Source organism: Helianthus annuus, chromosome 2 (assembly GCF_002127325.2).
Source record: "Helianthus annuus cultivar XRQ/B chromosome 2, HanXRQr2.0-SUNRISE, whole genome shotgun sequence".
NCBI classification, from domain to species: Eukaryota; Viridiplantae; Streptophyta; class Magnoliopsida; order Asterales; family Asteraceae; genus Helianthus; species Helianthus annuus.
Window position 1 is genome coordinate 104680217 of NC_035434.2, and position 12017 is coordinate 104692233.

A 12017-nucleotide genomic window follows, 5' to 3' on the forward strand; every position below is an offset into this window, starting at 1 on the left:
TTTAGTGCTTATGTAGAGTCGTAAGTCAAGCGGACTAAACACCCGCTTAGACTTTCGAACACGACCCGTTTGGTCGATCATTAGGATCCGACCAAACATATTTAGGGACCATAGTTGCATAGGAAATAACCTTCCAAGGTTATATCTTATGGTAACCTAGTTTAGGTAGTTGTATGATAAGTAGTTTATATGCCTTAGGTAAATTACCAAAATGCCCTTTTCATACATAATTGGTAATTAAGCATATGTAACCCAAACTTTTGTCACTTAACTGATTAAGAAACATAATTAAGCATGTTTAGGCATATAATACTTGTCATAGGACTAGTTAAACGGTCCGAACGCGTTTTACGCAAACGACGCGTTAAAGTAGCATAAGCTACCTAAACGGGTCGTAATAGGTCGAAAGCACTAAGGTTAGGTTTCCTTTTAGTATGTAGGCCTTGTTAAACCATATCATATGAGTTCCCATACTCATTTGGTTTACGAAACCTCATACTATCCAATTCCCCGATTTAGGTCCGGTTAATTATGTAGTTATCTATATAGGGTGCCGTTTGATTCCGTGATCCCTCTAGCTTCGCTTGGTTGTTGTTCAAGACTTCTAAGCACCCTCAAGTGAGTACATAGTCCCCTCTTTTACTGTTTTCCAAACATTTTGGGGTGAAACACATGTGCCTACTTGTTACTTTCGTGCTTTCTTGTTTTCACATCATATGCTTGCTATGTTCTTAGTACACTTATAGTACATGATTTCATTTCACTTGCTATGTATGTTCATTTAACATGCTAGCACATTGATTTACATAACTTTTCTGCTTTATATGTTACTTAGCATACTTAGTACATTGCTTTCACATAACTCGTTTACATTTGGTATGACATTTGGTTTGCATAAACGGTTCTTTACTACATTCATTAACATTAGCTACGCCGCTCGGTAGTAAGTAATGGTACCATAGGACTTGACAAATCCCGTTCCTGACATCCTGGGTTGGTGTGGATGTAAGGAATGACTGAATCCGTGAACATTTTACTTTGATAATCTTTGCACAAAGGTTATCCTGCTGTCTCAAGGCTTGAATGTAATGCGTTTAACTTACCACATAAATGTTTGTATCAATAAAACAAGTTTTCTACTTTGCAAAACATAACTTTTTGATTTACTCAAAATACTTTGTTTTGGTTCATTTTTACTTATGGTTAAGTATTCTCATTTTGTTACTTACCATACATAACTTTTGTTTACACATAACTACATAACTACATTTTGGGTTTTAAACATTGACAATGGTTTAGACAAGAACATTTGATGATTGGTTTGAACATGAACTATATGCTTTGGTGGTTTGTTTAAGTGATTTAAGTAACGATATGTGTGTAATATGATACAAGCATGGTGGATACGCCGATGGTACTTCCTATATATAAGTGCTCGTATTATATTACATGGCGTAGCGTTATTTAAATCATTAATTTGGATTTATACATTTTTACACAAATAACCTATTTTTCACAAGACATTGTTTTACAAAACAGTTTGTTATATACAAACTCATTTTTACTTGGTTATTCGTTTAACCTTACATCATTCTTTTTAACTATACATATCTATTATCGATTTTCAAACGATTGTATAAAACAAAACATTTTACAAGGATCATGACTGACTTTTGTTAAACAACTTTCTTTTTCCAAACTTATAAGTCATGAATCCTAAATCAATAAAACCTATGTACTCGCCGGCATCTTTATGCTGATGTATTTTCACCTGTGTTTCAGGTACAATAGTTGATGATATTTGATGATGATATTGATGTCTGCTCACATAGGATTGGACGAGGCCTTAGTGACATTAAAAGATGCAAGACTAGTTAATTTTGTTATGTTTCTTTATTGTTAAGACATTGTAACTCATTTAATTCAATAAAACAAAATTTGTTCAATCCATGGTTGTGAAACAATGATTCTGTTACAACACTCCCCGACGTTTCCGCCACGTTTTGTTGTTTTTACGTGGTCGGGGTGTGACAGAAAAGTTGGTATCAGAGCCAATGGTTATAGGGAATTAGGTTATTAGTAATGCTTTGACCTAGACTATAACCTTCCTAGGACCCTAACGCGAGTGTACCTGCGTCTAGTCATAAAACAATACCGTTACTTATCCTTAGGTGACAACCACAACAAGAACATAAATTTGATCTGCTTTGAAAACTAATCATATGTTCTAGGATGATTAATTACTAGGTTTTGAACCCTTTGTTATAAGGTTTTGAACCCTTCCAGTTTAACTCATATTTGGCTTAGTGACTTTCGAATTTTCAAAATCTTGTCAAAGTTTGGGTCTAAATAATGTGAACACGTGCAAACTGGAAGAGTGAATGCCTGTACTCTGAGTTTTCTGTCTAAGGCTAGAGTGTTCGTACAAATCCGCAATATCGGACCAGTCACTCTTACCTGGGAACTCTTGGGGTGAGTATTCACTTATAGGCGAGCATGTCTTCAGCGATGCATTATTATGATCTACTTACTTTGATTCTTCACCATCTCATTTGTTTGCCTTAGGTAACAAACAAATGATCGCAATTTCTATGCGTTGTCATTTTGTTTTGATCACCCGATAACCTTTCACGTGTTTCTTCCTATGTCTTTCATTTTCTTCTAGAATGTCCCTTTATCTCAGCAACGGTCAGATGTCCAAGCAAGCAGCCAAACTCGCCCAGCAAATAGGCGAAGTAGTTCTGAAGACCGTGGACTTAGGTATTGCCATGTCCCGCCTCAAAAATGGAGCCACTCAAGAATCACTGAGGAGAGTAGAAGTCAAGCCTGCACCAAAATCAAGGAAGCGTAAGGCTTCAAAGAAACCCGCAGCAGTTGCACCTAATCCAGCAGGACCTAGCCAAAAGGCAACACCACCTGCTAAGAAACAATACAAGGGAACGGCACCACTATGCGAAAAATGTAATGGGCATCACCAAGCTCACTTACAGTGTCGTCTGTGTGAATCATGTGGGCGAGTTGGTCACCTGGCGAGTGTTTGTCGAATTAACCCAAACCAAGATGGTCCAAATCAACCACAAGTCAATTCTGCTCAAGCTCGCTTTCCTCGTGGATCGTGCTACAACTGTGGCGAGACGAGCCATTTCAGGGACAAATGCCCAAAGCTTGCTAAGGCAAATCCAACCCACGAATAAGCAGTTGGCTGATTAGAAGATATTGTTGTCTTATGCTTCTGTTTCTTTTGTTTTCTTGTAGTGTGAAACAATCCTTTTTGTTTATAAATGAAAGTTGTTATTTGCAATTCTGATGTACAAGTGTAGTTACATGTGTGTATGGCATTTTCCTATGATACCTACATCAAGGAACTATGTTCCTTACAAACTACTCTTGTGATTCTCCCTTTCAAGTGATCGCTCGTGATTTCCTCAAAATTTTAAGTACTCGTTTCATTCTAGGAGACAAAGTACAAGAAATAAAGCAAAGTTATGAGCAATCGTGCTTCTGCACATTGGTGCCTTTGAATCCTTGGTAAGATAACTAAGGGTATTTTCAAATCTCATACTCATTATGTTCTGATTTTTCAACATGCATAACATAAGTTTTCAAAAAACGACCTTCATGACTTCAAAAACATTTTGTATATAGTTCAAAAACGTTTTTAATATAGTGTATTTACTTAACATATCATATGCATAATTTCAAAAACATTGTCTGTATTTTCAAAAACGACCTTCATGATTTCAAAATATTATTAATACAGTATAATTACTTATATCAAGTGCATGATTTCAAAAGCATCATTCATGTTTTCAAAAACCTTATACATAATTTCAAATTCATCCCGCATGATTTTTTTTAAACATTTTTATAAATATACCTACCTAATACATCTACTTTATGATTTCAAAAGTATTATATATAAGGTTTCAAAAACATTGAGCACATTTTTTTTGAACCTCATGCATAGTTTTCAAAAATATATTTTCCTCATACATTGACTTAACCTTAAAATTCCGCTTCATGTGTCGCCTTGGCATATCTAGCATCTCAACTTCATAAGCATTTTTACTTCATGTTTTGACTTAAGCACATCCAGTGCAAGGTTTCAAAACATATTCAACTTCTAAAATCCATATGGGATCTTCTTACCATTACAATTAGATCCTTGTGCATAATTATCATTCAAATCAGAATTCTTAATCGGATTCCTTGTGTACCTTAATTCGAACATTTCGGTTCTTTGCAATCGAAATCGAATCTCCTATTTAAGATCTTTCTAACTTCATAGTTAGATTCTTGATAATGTTTAAAGCACCAATCAAAAATCCACTGATTGGATGCCTGGTGTGCTTTAAATGCATGTGCTCAGTTAGCAGAACAAATTAACAAAATCATGATAAGTTTAAAATCAAGATAAACAATTTTGTGGTTATGTGACTATGTGTTTATGCATCTTGCGTTTTCTTTTATGCATTTTGTGATTTTGTATACTCTGGATAATTCGTTATCCAAATCCTCATAGAACCTTTCGTATTTTTATATGAGAGATTCGTAGTAGGATATTCGAAGGTACTATCTCGAATCCTTAATTGGGCTTCTACGTGATAGTTAAGACCCATGGATTTTATAAGTGCCACTCCATCATTCATAGAGACCCCTTTTAGTGGTCTAGGTCAAAAGATTGATTCAAATTCTGGTTGAGAATGACATGCGATGATATGAGCTGAAAAGACTCCTTGGCGGTCTGGAGATCATTTATTGACTCAATTAAAAAAGGACCCCATTATGGTCTAATCACAATCATCACAGGCTCGTTCATCGTTTTCCTCCCCTACACATTATAAGATGCACCACGTGACTATGCAAGGAATTACGTAATTATGGATGCATACATAATTATGAAGTTCAGTGCACGGAAACCGCGGTAAGACTTATTATGTGTGAGAACCGATAGTGACAACCATAACGAAATGTGAACAATGTGATAGAGGTACGGTGGACGCACCAATAACGCTTTATATACTTGTATATAAGTGACCCTCTCACATTGCAAGCATGATGTTAATTAAAGTTACTAGAAGTTCAGGACTCTAACCAGTGATTGTTCGATCTTTTCAACTTCATGTCTCAAGCTCTCACAAGTTTCCTCTAAATAAATTTCGGGACGAAATTTCCTGAAGTAGGGGAGACTGTGACACCTGTGTCACTTCAGCCATCAAACGAATACCAAACCAATGAAATATTGTATTTCATACTTGGGATTTGTATAATCACGTGTATCATTTGCACATATTGATTCTTGTTCGATTTTGGGCTTTAAATCACTCTCTGGAAGGTTATACGCGATCTGATTCGTAAACATAACCAGTTTAATGCAACAAACACTCCGGAATAGTGACATAGGCTTAACATACCCTAAATAACCTTTACATAACTTAGAAATAAGTTTTGGAAGGTTTGGTATGCCAAAATCAAGTTTATTCGCTTACAGGGACTAAATATGACAAACTGCGAAAGTATGCCAATTTGAACTGTAACGAACATTCCGGAACTTGACCATAAGTTAAACATACCCTAAATATCCTTTGCATAGCTTAGAAATAGGCTTTGAGGTATTCGGTGTGCTAAAATAAACTTTTTGGTCATTCAGGGACTAAAAGCGTCAAAAAGTGCATAAGTTTGCGCTTTCGCGCATAACTTACGTTCTGAATACTTCCGGACATCCAAAAATTTATGTAAGCATTAAAATATTATGTTTTAGTGTTTGGCATGAGAAAAATCCATTCGTCGCGCAATTTGGATCGTTTTTCGCGCTTATGCGCATTCCGTCGTAATTAAGCGAACACCGCGATCGTACGACCAAACGAACCGACATCCGAGATATTTTTGAGCATGTTTTGAGTTCCCTATACTTTAACTTCATTTTAGAGCCTTGAAATAAGGTTAACGGGGCTTAAACGTGTCAAAAATGGGCCGAAACGCATGTTTCTAAGCTGCAGGGACCAAAACTGACAAATCTGTCAAACTTTGCCCAGGCGGCCCGCGTGAAGATTCATGCATTCCTTAGGCGGGCCGCGTGAGGTCCCCAGTTCTGCAAAAATGTTTTTAACAGCTGGTTGCAGCTGTTTTGCACCTCCAAACCACTTGCAAATGGTTTCTAAGCATTCTATGGGCTGTTTTGAGACTCCCATGGTTTTATAAATCAATGGGCTATAGGTGGATGGCCAAGATTGAAGCACGCTTTGCGAGGAACGATCTTAACGGTTCACCAAATCCTATAAATACCCATCCATCCCCAAGGCAAAACTCACTTGAATTCTGAGGTTGCTCTCTAAGTTGGGGTGCTTTGACACTTCATACCTGAGAGTACTCGGAATTCAATCTTGCAGGGACCCGTTGTAAGTATTCTTTCGTTCTTTTATTGCTTTTCGAGTCCGAAATTCAAACTTTGTTTGACTTTCTGCATTGACCAGTTTATGGTCAATGCGAAGTTCGTTTGAACTTCATAACGTGAGCGTAATCACGATGGTTATAGTCCCTAGTGACTATACCTACTGATTACCACGTTATCTAGGCTTAGTGACGAGTCGTAGTTTCGGTCAAAATGCGTTTTCTTGCGCATTTTGTAACCAAACTACTTTAGGGTATTAAAACCGTTTGTTTTAATACCAAACCTGTTTTCTAACTTTGTTAAACATGTTTCGACATGTTTAGCTCGTCACTTTTAGTTTAGTGCTTATGTAGAGTCGTAAGTCAAGCGGACTAAACACCCGCTTAGACTTTCGAACACGACCCGTTTGGTCGATCATTAGGATCCGACCAAACATATTTAGGGACCATAGTTGCATAGGAAATAACCTTCCAAGGTTATATCTTATGGTAACCTAGTTTAGGTAGTTGTATGATAAGTAGTTTATATGCCTTAGGTAAATTACCAAAATGCCCTTTTCATACATAATTGGTAATTAAGCATATGTAACCCAAACTTTTGTCACTTAACTGATTAAGAAACATAATTAAGCATGTTTAGGCATATAATACTTGTCATAGGACTAGTTAAACGGTCCGAACGCGTTTTACGCAAACGACGCGTTAAAGTAGCATAAGCTACCTAAACGGGTCGTAATAGGTCGAAAGCACTAAGGTTAGGTTTCCTTTTAGTATGTAGGCCTTGTTAAACCATATCATATGAGTTCCCATACTCATTTGGTTTACGAAACCTCATACTATCCAATTCCCCGATTTAGGTCCGGTTAATTATGTAGTTATCTATATAGGGTGCCGTTTGATTCCGTGATCCCTCTAGCTTCGCTTGGTTGTTGTTCAAGACTTCTAAGCACCCTCAAGTGAGTACATAGTCCCCTCTTTTACTGTTTTCCAAACATTTTGGGGTGAAACACATGTGCCTACTTGTTACTTTCGTGCTTTCTTGTTTTCACATCATATGCTTGCTATGTTCTTAGTACACTTATAGTACATGATTTCATTTCACTTGCTATGTATGTTCATTTAACATGCTAGCACATTGATTTACATAACTTTTCTGCTTTATATGTTACTTAGCATACTTAGTACATTGCTTTCACATAACTCGTTTACATTTGGTATGACATTTGGTTTGCATAAACGGTTCTTTACTACATTCATTAACATTAGCTACGCCGCTCGGTAGTAAGTAATGGTACCATAGGACTTGACAAATCCCGTTCCTGACATCCTGGGTTGGTGTGGATGTAAGGAATGACTGAATCCGTGAACATTTTACTTTGATAATCTTTGCACAAAGGTTATCCTGCTGTCTCAAGGCTTGAATGTAATGCGTTTAACTTACCACATAAATGTTTGTATCAATAAAACAAGTTTTCTACTTTGCAAAACATAACTTTTTGATTTACTCAAAATACTTTGTTTTGGTTCATTTTTACTTATGGTTAAGTATTCTCATTTTGTTACTTACCATACATAACTTTTGTTTACACATAACTACATAACTACATTTTGGGTTTTAAACATTGACAATGGTTTAGACAAGAACATTTGATGATTGGTTTGAACATGAACTATATGCTTTGGTGGTTTGTTTAAGTGATTTAAGTAACGATATGTGTGTAATATGATACAAGCATGGTGGATACGCCGATGGTACTTCCTATATATAAGTGCTCGTATTATATTACATGGCGTAGCGTTATTTAAATCATTCATTTGGATTTATACATTTTTACACAAATAACCTATTTTTCACAAGACATTGTTTTACAAAACAATTTGTTATATACAAACTCATTTTTACTTGGTTATTCGTTTAACCTTACATCATTCTTTTTAACTATACATATCTATTATCGATTTTCAAACGATTGTATAAAACAAAACATTTTACAAGGATCATGACTGACTTTTCTTAAACAACTTTCTTTTTCCAAACTTATAAGTCATGAATCCTAAATCAATAAAACCTATGTACTCGCCGGCATCTTTATGCTGATGTATTTTCACCTGTGTTTCAGGTACAATAGTTGATGATATTTGATGATGATATTGATGTCTGCTCACATAGGATTGGACGAGGCCTTAGTGACATTAAAAGATGCAAGACTAGTTAATTTTGTTATGTTTCTTTATTGTTAAGACATTGTAACTCATTTAATTCAATAAAACAAAATTTGTTCAATCCATGGTTGTGAAACAATGATTCTGTTACAACACTCCCCGACGTTTCCGCCACGTTTTGTTGTTTTTACGTGGTCGGGGTGTGACACATGTTGTATCATAAAAGTCCTTATACGGATGTATTTTATAGTCCCTTTTCGGACTTATAATTCTTTTTGGTCCTTGCGTGGACTAGAGTTATTTAAAAGTCCCTGTGAGGACACTTGTACAGCAAAGCCCTTTTGTGTGCACACTGTACCAATATAGTCCTTTCATGGACATGTTATTTCATTAAGACCCTTTGGGGATACACTATTTTGAATTAGTCCCTTATGAGGGCATTGATATTTCGTTATAATCCATATATGGATTTGTAATATTTTACAGTCCTTATACGGACTTATATTTTTTTAAAGTCCTCTGTGGACAAATATATTACTGAAAGTCCTGTTTAAGGCACTATTGTAAATTCCTAGTAATCTAGGAAGTTCTGAAAATTTTATGTAGGTATTCATTTCGTCCCTTTATCCAACACTAGTTCTGAATTTACTCGAACTTTATCGATCAGCTGATATATTTCAAAAAGATCCTCTTAATGGTATAACCTAGCCTATATGTTTATAAACATGGCTATGATGGTAAAACCCTCTTAAGATAATTAATCTTTGTTAACATCTGAGAACATGTTAACATTCCTGGCTGTGTGACTTGAGAGACCACACTAGCTTCCAAAAGTACTTGGACTTTTCCAAGCCACCTTCGTAGACTATGTGATCAATACGAATCACGGCTATCAAACCACAGTATGATGAATGCATCAAAACATCCAATTTGGATGTATGCCATTGGGCGAAGATGTATTCATGACAATGATAGTTTATTTTGTAAACTTTTTGTCAAAAGGCGATGAACTATGTTCGACCCTTAAAAGATCACTGATCCAAGAGATCATTGATTATGTTTTAAATTGTCCTTGTGACAAGGCCTTTTGTGCCATCTAACTACCCTTCGAGACAAGCCTTATGCTATATAAGGACGTCTCTATGATATTGACATTGTGATCTTTATGATCCCCTGTCCAAGGTAATGAGCTGTGCTCAAGCCTAATAGTCTACATGATCAATGCGATCACGACTAAAATCTTCAGTACGATGATTAAATCTGACATCCTTAATGATGTTTTGCCTAAGGGCTATATTATATTGTCCATCTGAGACTAGGCAATTGTAATCTTTTGTGATTCTTTGCCAAAGGGGGGTGAGCCAAGCTCGAATCCCAAAAGTCTATATGATCATTGCGATCCTGACTCGTATCGTCAATATGATGACCAGGATAATAACATCCCTTATGATGAAATGCCTACGGGCTACACTTTACTCTATTGTCAAAGTTAGTGGTGATTTTCAAGATCCCCTGTACAAAGTGGTGGGTTATACCCAACCCTAACAGTCTATATGATCAGCGCGATCATGACTAATATCATCAAATGCAATGATGATGTACAAAAATCAAAGAGTGATGTTTTAAACTCATCAATGACAGCCAATGTGCAATAATTTGTCATTCGTGACAAGTTAACATATTAAGTGTTAACATCCCTAGTCACACGCCTTTTGTGCCAGCATTGACAAATGTCCTCCGTGACAGGCCTTGGTGCCATATCTTATAACGTCATTGTGACAAGGCCACTTTGAGCCATATCTAATTATCCTGTGCGACAAGGCCCTCGTGCCATATAATCATCCATGTCTTTCATGACTAGGCTTTATGCCATATATCTCTACGTCCTTCGCGACGGGCATTTATGCCATATATGTATATAATTATAATAGAAGTCATGTAAGGCTAGCCTTTGAGCTATTAGTAATCGTCCTTGTGACAAAGACAGTTGTGACATTATGATCCTCTGTCAAACAGATAATGGACTCGTTCCAAACCTTAAGCGCCGTTAATGGTCCTTTTGTGACCTAGGCTAAATGTGATGGATATACATTCAAATAACATTCATTAGGAATGTTTGGAAAATAATAGCCTATACGGTTATGGATACCGTGGCTGATCTATGACAGGTCATCAGGGCGATGACTAACGATTGCTTAACATGGTGGTTAGTACCATGTTCCGAGTATGACAAACTCGAATGAGGAGGATAGCAGTCGCGATACTGCTGATGCGACAAAAGCTAATAATACTACAAACGTAAACCTCAATATTAATGGAGTTAAACTCCAAGCTGTAATTGACACAGCAGTTTGAAAGACCATGGAAAAGGTCATGAAGCAATTCAAAGAGCTGAATGCTTCTCGCTCTGAATTCCATTCAAAACCTCAATCAAGTGCTAGTGAAAAGAATTATGTTCCCACTTCGATTGTGAAGAATGAACAAGGGAGGAGGATAACTCCCAGAAAATCGAAGAAAAAGAGCAAATTACGGGCTTAATAAAAACTATCATAAGTTCAGTAAGAAGCCTGTATGTAAGACTTGTTATAAGAGACATTGGGGACAGTGTCGAATAGATCAAGGACCAAAGCAGTGTGACATCTGCAAAGGAACTGGTCACCAGTCCCATGAATATAGGGACACGTGGAATACAGTCTATTATGACTATAGTGAGTAAGGCCACATTAGAATTTGATGCCATGAAGCTGCCAAAGAAGGTGCAGCTAAGTCCGGAAAGGCTAAGAAAGAAAATGCCTGAACTCACCTGATGAATGCCAAGAGGCAGTACACGATGTCATCCAGTACATTTCTTATCATTTGGACAATGATAATCTCTGCCAAATATCCTGTTTCAAATGCGGGCAATAATAAGTCTTTCGTAGACCATAAGCTTGGAAAACTTATGATGATACTCAAAAGAACCCCAGATTGCTAAGTATAAGGTAGAACTTACCAATGAAATCTGAGAAACCGATTCTCCTGTTATCGTCAATGATCTTTCTGTATAATCTAAGAGTACTCTTTCTTTGAATAGAGTACGACAATATATGTTATTTTTAATTATTTTCTTTTCTCATTGATTTCTATCAACTGCGAGTGCCAACTATGATTGACAAAAGCGCCATATGAGGATTTGTGTATCCTAGTGCGTCCCATAGATTATGTCCATGCCTGATCAGTATGGCATTTTAATGCATGGGGCCATTAAGATATATCGATGGTCATATTGTACTAAAGTCAGCTAGTGGTATTCAAAGGAGATATCCATAATAAAATGCCTAAGTAGGCGTCTCTACTTAAGGCATCCGTGCACTCGTAAAATAGATATGTCATTGCGTGACACAATCGACGGTAAATGGACCAAGGTCGAAGATTGAAGCTACCTCTATCATATTTGGATAACTTGATCTCTTCCCAGTTGAACT